An 11,487-nucleotide genomic window follows, 5' to 3' on the forward strand; every position below is an offset into this window, starting at 1 on the left:
CTGGGACGAGCAGGTTGTTCTTCCCGCTGCCGCTGCCCTGCTCTCTCTTGCTTCTCTACGCCTCAGCCCCATCTCGTTGCTGCCTGCCGCCGGAAATAGCTTTTGGCCTCATAACTGTGCCACTTCAGTGCATCCGGTGACTTGATAAAGCTCCATGGGAGCGGATTGGGAGATCCCTCTGGAGCACAGCTGGGTCACAATGGCCATACAGATCTTCTTGTTCAGGGCTCCTCATGAAGTGGATACTCCCAACCTTCCCACACACATTACTATGAAAAATAGCTTTGTCCTTTGCACATTAAACTATAGTCCCCTGGCTACAAATCCAGAACAGTCCACTGTTTTGAAGGGATAGTTCAAGACCAAATATCTGAGCCTAGGCTTGTGTTAAACAATACTGAGTATAATGTATCTGTGTTGATACATTCACATAATAGTAGTGCACCTGACTCCTTCACCATACACATTATGTGTGTACTTGCTGTAAATTGCCATAACAACACAGATGATAAAAATAGGACTTATCCACTTTAAATGTCAACACATGGAGCATCAAGATATGAATTTGTATCCTATGCATTATTTTCTCTTTTTGATGCTCATATAATTAAAAATCCTAAAAAAAAAACCTAAATTCAATCAGCATTACATTTTTTAATTACTTCAACTTACTGTAATAGAAAAGTTTGAGTATCTGAGCATCTTACAAAGAACAAGGTTTTGCTGAAGCGGTTACTTGACAAGAAAGTACTTACTTCCATCTGTAATTAACTGTATTTAGATATAGCACTGAAGTTATGCATTTCACCATAAATTGATTTGGTTTTGTGTAAGAATATTAATGTTACAAATAAAACAAAAAAGAAAATGCCAGATATTTATATTTTTTCAAAGAAATTTTACTGTATCAATAAAAAATTTTATTATATTTTATAACTTGTCTCTCATATTGTGAAACATTATGCATTACAGGCATGTCTGGTAGCATAATACAACTTGAATGATGCATTTTGACACGAAGCAAAAATAATCAATGAAAAGAGAGATCATTTAAAAAAAAGCTTATTGTTAAATAATCTCTCTTTGTAACAGTTCTGGAAAATACTAGCTTATCACACTGCGATTTTTTTCTAGTCTAGAATAGAACAATTGTGAATCTGTCTCCATTTTAGGTTAAATTAGTAGGTGGAATAGGGCAAATTATGTATTTGTTTGACAGCAAATACACTTGGATTTGGAAGAACAGTTACTCAAATCCTGTTGAACTGTAACTTGGTTTAATACATAGCTGTGCTGAATCTGTATGACATGCAGTTTAGCCTCAGGCAATGCAAAAAATATCCACCTTTCACATGTAATTCTACATGCTGTGAAGATATAAGTCACAATATCCAACTTAGATGTGGTTGGGGAAATCACACACTCTTCCTGCAAATGAGATTTGTCCAGATGGTAGTTTTGTCTTTTTTTGCCTGTCATTTGGCAAGAGCTGTGGGGTGACTGTAGTTTCCCACACTCTCTTTTTTTTTTTTTAAGTTTGCTTTTGCTGCTGTAAAAACATCGATTCTATCACCAAATTGCTGAATTGTTCATGCTTGTTTTCAACTTGATGATTAGATCTTTTAGTTAGTTTATCCCTGGAGATTTTATCATTAATATAACTTTATTGCTAACCCTTTAACTTGCTCCTTTCTGGGCAGCCTACTCTCTTATGGATTTATTCAATACGCTGCTCACCTCACTTATTTCAAGGGCTATATTTTAGATTGAGTTATTTGTTTAGAGGGACAGACACCAGATTTCATTGCGTCAGTTTTGCTTGTCTGTCACTTTTAGTCAGTTTTCTGTAACTAGCTTTATATGAAAGATGAACTTGGAGTCAGTCCTTCTTCCACTCTCTTCCCCTAACACATTCACTTCTTCATCAAATTATATCTTAATATCATGCAGATGTTGTCACTGTGCAGAATATTCTGTCTCCTCTCTATGACTGAGTGCTTGACCAGAGCAAATGAACACTGGCTGAGGCTAGCAAATTGTCCAGTGAGGTGGCCCTGGGATGGCAGCATAACGCAACCTACGTTGAAGCATGATGAATATGGTACATATATTCAAAAAAGCCCTCTAACCTAAAGCACTTTAGTCTAATACCACATCTATTAAGGGTTAAGTTAAAGCAGGATTTACCACTTTTAAAGTGCTTCTCCCCAGTATCTACACTCTACTGAAATTGGTGTAGCTAAAATGGGATGGCCACCTTTCAAGAATGCCCAACATTCACCTGTGGAAGAAAATCTTCAATGGCAAATTGTCAAATGGAGTACACTTTTGCAGCACACCAAAGAAGCAGTACAAGGACACCCTAAAGGTGTCCCTAAAAAGTTCTGGCATCGACCTGGAGTCATGGGAGCAAATCACTCATGACCGTCCATCCTGGAGGTCATTGGTCCAGGAGCAGTGGCCTTTGAGCAGCGATGCACGTCAGAGACAGTGAAGAAGCACTTGGGCAAGAAAATGGGGACCTCTCGTGACCACTCCTCATCACTCTCCTGCCTTGCAGCAGATTGTTCAGGGCAAAGATTGGGCTTACAAGTCACCTGCATATCCATGCGACCTAGCCTCCACCCCCCTCCTTTCTCTTCTTTCTCCCTCCTCTCCCTCCTGCTGGATGTGGTTATCTTTTCTTGCAAAGGACGAACAACAGTGCCATAAAACTGTTATGTTACGACTTTAAAGCACTTTCTGTGCACTTAACACAGGTTAAATGTAATGTCTGTACCTAGCCATAATCTCATCATTCACAAATTCATTAATTTAATTGCCCACCAAGGTATCCTAGCTCAAAGTCAGCCATGGCTCAGTGAGGGCTAGTTATCCTGCTGAACACATGGATACAATTAGCTTATGCTGAGCTCCATGCTACCGTGGCTGGATTTCCAATGCCTGAACTACTCAGTTAAAGGTCACTGAAGGAAGTATTTCGACAGTATGCTGCAGTTTCCAAAGTAGTATACTCTGTTAAAGAAGGGGCTGCCACCATTTAGCCTTAATGAATGTAGTTTAGCTGATAGAACTTTGGGAAAGTTTAGATTTTGAAAAATAAAAGATTTGGAGGCAGTTGGCAGCAGCATTGTCAAAGACACAAACTATATGAGATAAGGGAATCGGGAAGTATGGACACCTGCAACACTTGCAGAATTTCACAGCTGAATACATTTTTTTTCCTGAAGTTCATTAGTACATGTTTAAAAGTTTGTTTTGGAACGCACTGCGAATAAATAATAAAGATATGCAAAGGCCATGATCATGAAATGTATGTAGCCTCATTGAATGGGATTATTCACATGAATAAAGCTATTAATATGCGTAAGCATTTACAGAATCAAGAGCTCAGTACGGTACTTTGGCCAGTTTTCATCCAATAGGATAAGTGTAGGTTCTTAAGTCAATTTACTTGGTACAGCAGGCATATTAGTAAATAGGTATTTACTGAGCCAACAGTAACAACTGCCAACCAAATGAGGTTTGATTCCAAAGTTGACAACTGGGTCTTCTAAAGGTGACAAGATGATTTCTGTATTTCACGTTGGGGTTGTATTGCCACAAAGCCGTAAGGATTTAAGATGCTAAGCACTGTTTATTGCATTGTTATGAAAAACAGCTCTGTTTTATAAAGGGAACTGCTAGGAAATCCTTTGGAATTTTATGCAATATTCTCTGAATAAGCTCCAGTGAGGAAAGATCTTGAATTTTCAATGTCTGGACCTAAGTTTACATAGATGAGTTGGCAGTCACAGAACTGTGAAGTCTCATAGTAGCTGAATTGGGTCTGAAAGCTGACATTTTGCAATACAAGCAACCACGGATAAATCTAATATAAATAAAAACACAACATTCAGAGGCAGATTGCTAAAATTTACTTATGACATCCAGTGCGCGCGCACACAAAAATGGGAATAGCAGAAACATTTAAATTAACAAAAAATGTGCTTCAGTTTTGTTTCCCTTAAAAAAAAAAATTAAGCACTTATTCAATAAAAACTATTTGTCTAATTTTCAGAGAACCTCTTTTTCAGGCAGCCATTCTATGCTAGTATACAGATATTTTGTGGATTAAGACAGCATAGTGACATTTCCAGAAATAAAACTTCAAGATAAAGCTCATTTCTGGCTCTCATTAAGGATTTGAACAGAATGAGTCAAAGAAATTCCTAGCAACTGTACTACTAAGGGTGCGCCTTGTGGGAAACAATGTAGAGGAACAAGTCTCCATTTAAAAGGCACTGGCTCTCCTTATATTCTGCTGACTTTGTGAGCTGAAGTCTCAGTTTGTTCCAATCCATTAATTATTCTATCACCCCTGGGAAAAAATTGATTACAAAAATCCTTAACAGTTCTGAGACAGAGTAAACTGCCTTTTGACTTCACTTTTACCTATACAAACAAGGGCAGGACTTTGCCCTGTTGTTAACATTTTGTTATTTCAAAGCCAGAGCCCCTACCTCTTCCTCCCCTAACATTTAGGGAGAGCATGGGTTAATGGGCAGGATGTGCAGTTGGATTTGGCATGGTAGATTGCAAATCAAGCATATGGCAGGGAGTATTTGGCAGCTCAATTAATATTAATGATTGGGACTTTGTGTTGAACTTGGTTATTTTAAGTTTTGTAAGAAGTAGGAACTTGCTCTGTAAAATCTAAATAAATCAATAAATAATGCAATCAGTTGGTATAATTCAGTCCAAATTGTTAATTGTTCATTTATAAGCCAAATTAAATACTGATCTGATAAAAAATACCCACTTCACTTGCCATGTTTAATGAATCTGCTAGTCGTACAAGTATTCATGTGTGCGCAATTTTTTTTACGAAATGTGATTTCTCAGAGTGTGTATGTCCTGCAAATCAAATTCTCTAAGCCTCTCTTTAATTTCAATTCCTTTTCTGTTATGCATAAGTATAACAATAATCCAGAGGCCACAATGCTTACATTATAAAAAAAATTACTTTTCCTTTAACCTGAATATTTGTTAATCAAGAAGAAGTACTAGAATTGATTGAATGAATTTTAGTAAGTGCCTGTTTGATTTATGCATTTATTTTAATGCTAGTTCCTTAATAGAAAGTTTTAAGGGTAATTGGCTTAACATGCTTGCTTCTAAACACACTGATCCATCATACAGAAGGGTGAAAGTGGATCATGGGAAAACTGCAGTACTTGAAAAATAGTAGTGGTTCCCAATTCTGATTGCCCAACATATTCTATTGTCCTTGCAAGGAAGAATAAAATCATATTAAAAGCCCAGAAATCTTCAAGTATCTGATATCAGGCCTTGGTTAAACATCAAACTTCTGGAGAAAGTCTAACGACATGTAATCACCAAAATGGTTTGGTGCTGCAATACTCTGAAGCTCCCAACTTCCTGGTGAAGTCTAAACCTTTCCATTAGGCACTCAGTGTCACAAACCCATTCTTGGGGTAACCCCAAGTTTCTCCCTACTGTCCCACTGCCCTTATATTGGACATCATGGTTGCAGCATGGGAAACTGTCTGGTCCACATGGCCTCCTCTGGGACTGACAGAGAATTTTAGGTCCCCCCTTTCATAGACTAGGTTAGCATGGAGTACCACTTGCCCAGAAACCACCCTTTACCACAACAAATGGTTAATCAAAACAACAAAAGGATTTATTATAGACGAGAAAAGAATTATACAAGTAAAACTGCCCCCAAGTTCAAAAACAGAATAAAAAGACTAATAAAATGTCTTACCTTCTCATCTAACTACCGCGCAAGTCCTTCAGAGGGACTTGCCAGTATTTTCCGAGATCAGCCTTCCTGGTTATCCTGCCATCCCTGGCAGTTAGGGACCTTGACTCCTCCAAAGCCTGAGAAACTCCAAAAATCCTGTCCACTTCACAAATAGCCCTTAAAATACCCAGAAGCTTGTACCATCCCCACCCCCATGAGTATTGATCTGATTCCTCCTGAGTATCAGAATCCTCTACAAATTTATCTCCCTGAAACACCTGGCATTCCTCTGGCTAATGAGCCATTTCACTCAGATGCCTTTGTTACCGTGTGGTTCCCCCCCATTACAAGCATGCAATAACTTGGGTGTATCCCTCCATTCCTTTGGTTAAATCATGTCTAAAATCATAAAGTCATATACAGACAATGCAACATAATCTATACAAGGCTAAAAGTGATATATATAAATATAGCATAACACGGGATTTTCAATGAGACCAGATATGCAATATAAGTACAACAAACAGAAGAAAATCTTCATGATTCCCCATGAACCCCCAAAGACTTGGTGGAGTTCACAGCATTTAGGTTCTCAATACTATGCATGGAGACAGTTAGGTATCTATGCATGACACCCAGATTGTGTACGAAGAGAGGGAAACTATCTAATACATCCAATAAAATACTTTTTTGTTTCAGGAGGTATCATGTAGCCTCTCTTGATTTCATGGAGATGTCTATGATAGATCAGGATCTACAATACTGTACCTTCTGGGGTTAAGATGACCTCACTAGCTAGTTCTCACAAAACATCAGTAGAGGGGGACACTGAGATAGTGACAGCATCTTCCATTATGTCTAATAACTCAGCAGTCATCCAGGATGAAGAGACACCTAAGGTTAATTCTCCAGTCTCCTTGATGGGATTAGAACCCAGAGTTCTCAGCTCCCAGGAAAAAGTGCCCTGACTACCTGGCTACAGATGTTTTAAAATGGGGATCCCTCCTGCTGAATCTGTTCAGTTTGTGAAATGGATTAGATGACCCAGCATGCAGTAACTCAGTGGCATGGACTCGATGATCCTACATATTCCTATAAGCCCTCTGCATGGAATGATTAGCTATTCCTCAGAGAGAAAGAGACACTATAATTCCATGAACATACGGTGCTCACCTCTGTGGTTGGGTTAACCCCTTGCTTCAGTACTTAATGCATAGGAAACAAGGTTGTGGCACCACTAGGGACAGTTAAATTGAGTGGATGTTTTGAAGAACAGTTTTGGACTGCAGGACGTTTCAGGTCCCTTTAGGTACCTAGTATTCACTCATAAAAATCATCACTGCCTCTTATGTACATGCACAAAATTCTTTACCCGTGTTAACTTTCACCAACTGAGATATGGTTCAATTGTATTTGTAATTTAGACTGGAAAACAATTATTTCAGTTAAACAACAAACAAGACCGTCATACAAAAATGAATGTGTAGTCTCTCATATAATTGTCTATGAAACGTTTTAAAACAAACCTGTAGTCAAGCTGAAATGAGATTCTGTTTGAAATTACTGTGCTTCAATTGCAATTGAAGCGTTTCCAGCTAAACAAAAAATTGCTTTCAATTAGTGTAATTTGACTTGTCAGATTCAAAGGGAGAAAGCATGGTCAAAAAGTGAAGTAAGCATAATACAGGTTAAACTCAGGGACCAAATACTATCCTTGTTTCATTGGGGGGGAGGGAGCACAAATGCACACACATCTAGATTTAAGGCAATGACTTGCCTGTTGAAGGCTTTCAAAATTACAATGAATACTTTGAGTAGTCAGGAGAAGAAAAAATTCTAAGAAATGAAAGCAATCTCTCTCTTTCCAAAAGGCTTATAGCTCCTTGTTTAATAAGAAATGACAAAACATTCTCTCTGTTTCATCAACAACCTTAATGTGACAAGAGAGAAGTTTTTTCTTGCATTATTGTAATACAACTCCATAAGACTAGCAAAAAACTAATAGTTTCTTGTTGCCATAACATACTGCAATAACTGCTATGACAGTAAGAAGTATTAGAATACAACTTACATTGATTTGCTGTCAACGCTTGCATCACAGAGAGAACTAGAAAAATGTGATAGGTTATTAGCAATATGTGAACAGCAATTTCCATTGACATCAAGAATTAGGGTTTTGCATAACCACAGAGTCCACTACAAAAGGAAGAGCAGTGCAGAAAATGATCAGCTTCATGAATAAGAGGGCTGCTGGTAGCAGATGATATAGAATTGCTAAGTAATGTTTGGTTTCTTAGGAATAAATGCATGATCTGAGGTGCTACCACTTTCTGGGCTGATAGATTTGTGGGAAGTGTGATGACAAGAAGAAATCTCTTGTGCTGGTGTGAGGCGTATAAGTTTTTGGATTCCACCTCATTCCCCAAAGTTAAAATATCAAGTCCTACTTTTTGCTTATATCCTATCTTGGGACAGCCAGGATTTCAGCTGCTGTGGACTGTTGATCGATATAAAGATGCCCATTTCAGCAGAATCTGAATTATAACCTTTGTCATAACCACAAAAGATCAGACAGCATTTCTCAGTGAAACAGGAAACACAACGAGGCTTCCTCAGGCACCCTCAGCAGAGGTAGTCAACATTCCAGTCCATGCATTCAAAGGAGCACTACAAATGGGGCAAAGAATAAATGCTGGAATGATGAACTCCATTTCTTCCCAGTGTTGAATACTGCATGACAAATAAAAAGTGCAATAGAGCCTTATTTTATTCCTCAGCACAGAATAGGGTTAGCCTTAGCTTTCAAACTTAAGGTCCCTATTTCCTAGAGGGATCTTATTGATCCAGGTATTAACATGAACTTAATTGTGTACAGACTTCATCTTGCTGTTGTGAGGGACTTGTCTCACTCAGCTTTCAGCACATAACCACCTTTAATGAGTTCAAAAGGCACATGGCTTTAGTATCATGTCAAACCAGTTCTTTAGTGACATCCTGGTTCCAATAGACTTTGCAGGATCCTGATACAATGTCATCTTTCAGTATAGTCCCTTTTACCACCTGGTAGGACTAAGTCATAGGGCTGTGCACAGCTTCGATTTGGCCAGATTCGGTGACTGAATATCCAAATCCAAATTGAATCAGAGGGCCCTTTAATCTCTCTGAATCAAATCAGAACCCTCCAAATAAATTCAGAGAGATTCAAAGATTTGGACATAGAGACAGCTTTAAATGTTTTTTTCTATATACTTCTAGGTAGCAGGTGGCTCGTGAACACCGTGGTGCTGGGGCACGTGGAGCATCTCACAGAAGCGCGGGGGGGGCTCGCCAGCGCACTCAGCAGCAGACCCAGAAGTGGACCAGAAGCACTTCCAGTCCACTTCTGGGTCCTCCAGGGAGCGCAATGTGGGGTCCCCTGTGCCTCCCTAGCTTGGTGACTGGTGCCTCCTGTGTCTGGGGTGAGGAACTTGAGGTCCCCCTGCAGCCGATCACTGAGCCAGGGAAGCATGGGGGAGCCCCCCAGTGCACCCACTGGCAAACCCGCAAGTGGGCCAGAAGTATTTCTGGTCCACTTCTGGGTTCACCGCTGAGCACATGGAGGGCCACCCCGCACTCCTGCAGGATGCTCCATGCGCCCCCAGTATTGCAGCAATCACGAGCTGTGCCTACTACCTCAACATATGTAGAAAAAACTTTTAAAGCTGTGTCTATCTCCGAATCACTGATTCTCTGAATCAGCATTGAATCTTTAGATTTGGCCGAATCCAATCAGGGACAGTTATCTGAAATAATCGAATCACTGTCCCTGATTTGGGCCAAATCTGAATCAAATAGGGTCCACTTCACACATCCCTACTCATTTAGTATTTGACCTTTTGTCACCCTGAAGAATCTATCTTTTTTTTTTCTTTAATCAGGAAAACTTTATGGAGATATACTTTATAAGCCAAAGTTATGAAATGCCATTTATTTATGGTACTAACATGGCTTTTATCAGACAGCTTATTGCAGAGTACTTAAAATAAGTACATTGTTTTAATTTTGTTTATATGCTCTCAAACAGATGCATAAACAAATTAGAGTAAGGGCTAAATGGAACAGAAAAAATATTATCTTAACATTTTTAGTGCACTGTACTCAATATATTCTGAGATACTAAGATAATTAGAATTGCACATTGCCTTGAAAAAATCTGTTATCTGTAAAATTGCCCATAATGTATTATGTAAGAATAGTTTAATGTACCTTAATATTTTTCTTTTGACAAAAATCACTTCATAAACACTGTTGTTCAATATTCAAATATGCTGATTGTTTTAATTACCATAACTAGCATATATATTAATATATTAACCAATGAGTGCGTTCACAAGTCATTTCTAAATGACACCCGCCAAATGTTAGAATCCTGTCAGGGTCTTACCCTATGTGAGCTTCCATGAATGTTAGAGAAATATCAGCTGTTTTGACTTTCACTTTGGCTATATATATTTCTGTTGGTGAATGACATATCCGTATTCCTTCCAGGCATGCACATCCACCCTCCACAAAATTAATGTTGGCAATAGCTCTCCTTCATCTCTATGCACAGTGCAGTCACATTGAGGTTGAAGTGCTGTATTGTTCTCCAGGATCAATAAGTAATTTTTCACACCTCAAATAATACTTTGCTACTGAAGTCAGAACACTCCTGACCCTGTGCAGGGGAGGCTAGGCTGGTTCGCTTGGTGGCTATATTTATCATTGAGAATGACAAGATGAAAACAAAGATGAAATGCTTGAGGAACCACAAAGCTATACCACCTTAAGACAGTCTCAGGAAGGGCCATAAGTGGGTTCACAGAAACTATGCTGATCCTTTAGTTTGGAAATCCTTCAGGCCAGTGACTGTTATATTTGCATTCTGTACATTGCCCAGCACACGGGTGTCTCAGTTCCCATTTGTGTCTTTGGTTTTACCAAAATCTAAATATTTAAAACATCATCATGAAGAGATGCAAATTTTCTGTTCCTGTCATTTCAGCCAATCTGTTCGAAAAAGCAGTTATGAGTCTCCTGCAATCTAATTCCTTAAGCCTATGAGAAGCAGTAAATTTTGCTCTCTTAGCTCCTCCAGGTTTCATTTGTACAAAGTTCAATTATTCTGACTATGTTGGTGAATCCAATGGCTGCAAGATCAGGGCCTACATTTTCAATATAATTACTTAATGCCTCGTAGCAGAGGGCATATGGCATTCTTTAAAACTCTTCCTGTTAGTTGGTTCGTACTACTCATTTCTATCTGTGGGGAGAGGGATCTAATGGTGGGGGTCTACTACAGCCTCCCCAACCAAGGGGAGGAGCTGGACTGGGAATTTTCAGGCCAGCTTGCAGACGTACTTAAGGTGAAGGATGTAGTTGTCATAGGTGATTTAAATTACCTGGACATCTGATGGGAGGAACAGTCAGCTAAGTCGAACCATTCCAGAAGGTTCCTGGCCGAGACACAGGGCCTCCACTTCATTCAGGAGATGCACAGTCCCACCAGAGGAAATGCCCTGTTGGACCTGGTCCTGGCCACAGGTGATGACCTGGTAAGGGGCCTCCAGGTTCTTGACTACCTGGGTGATAGCAATCATCGCTTGCTGGAATTCACCATCCAGCACAGGGTGTCAAGGGCCTGCAGCAAGGCAGTAGCCCTAGACTTCAAGAGGGCCAGCTTCAATGAGTTGAGATTAGTGGGAGAGGCACTGGGGTTC

This window comes from Gavialis gangeticus, unplaced genomic scaffold (genome assembly GCF_001723915.1).
Source record: "Gavialis gangeticus isolate Ggan-Ray unplaced genomic scaffold, GavGan_comp1, whole genome shotgun sequence".
NCBI classification, from domain to species: domain Eukaryota; kingdom Metazoa; phylum Chordata; order Crocodylia; family Gavialidae; genus Gavialis; species Gavialis gangeticus.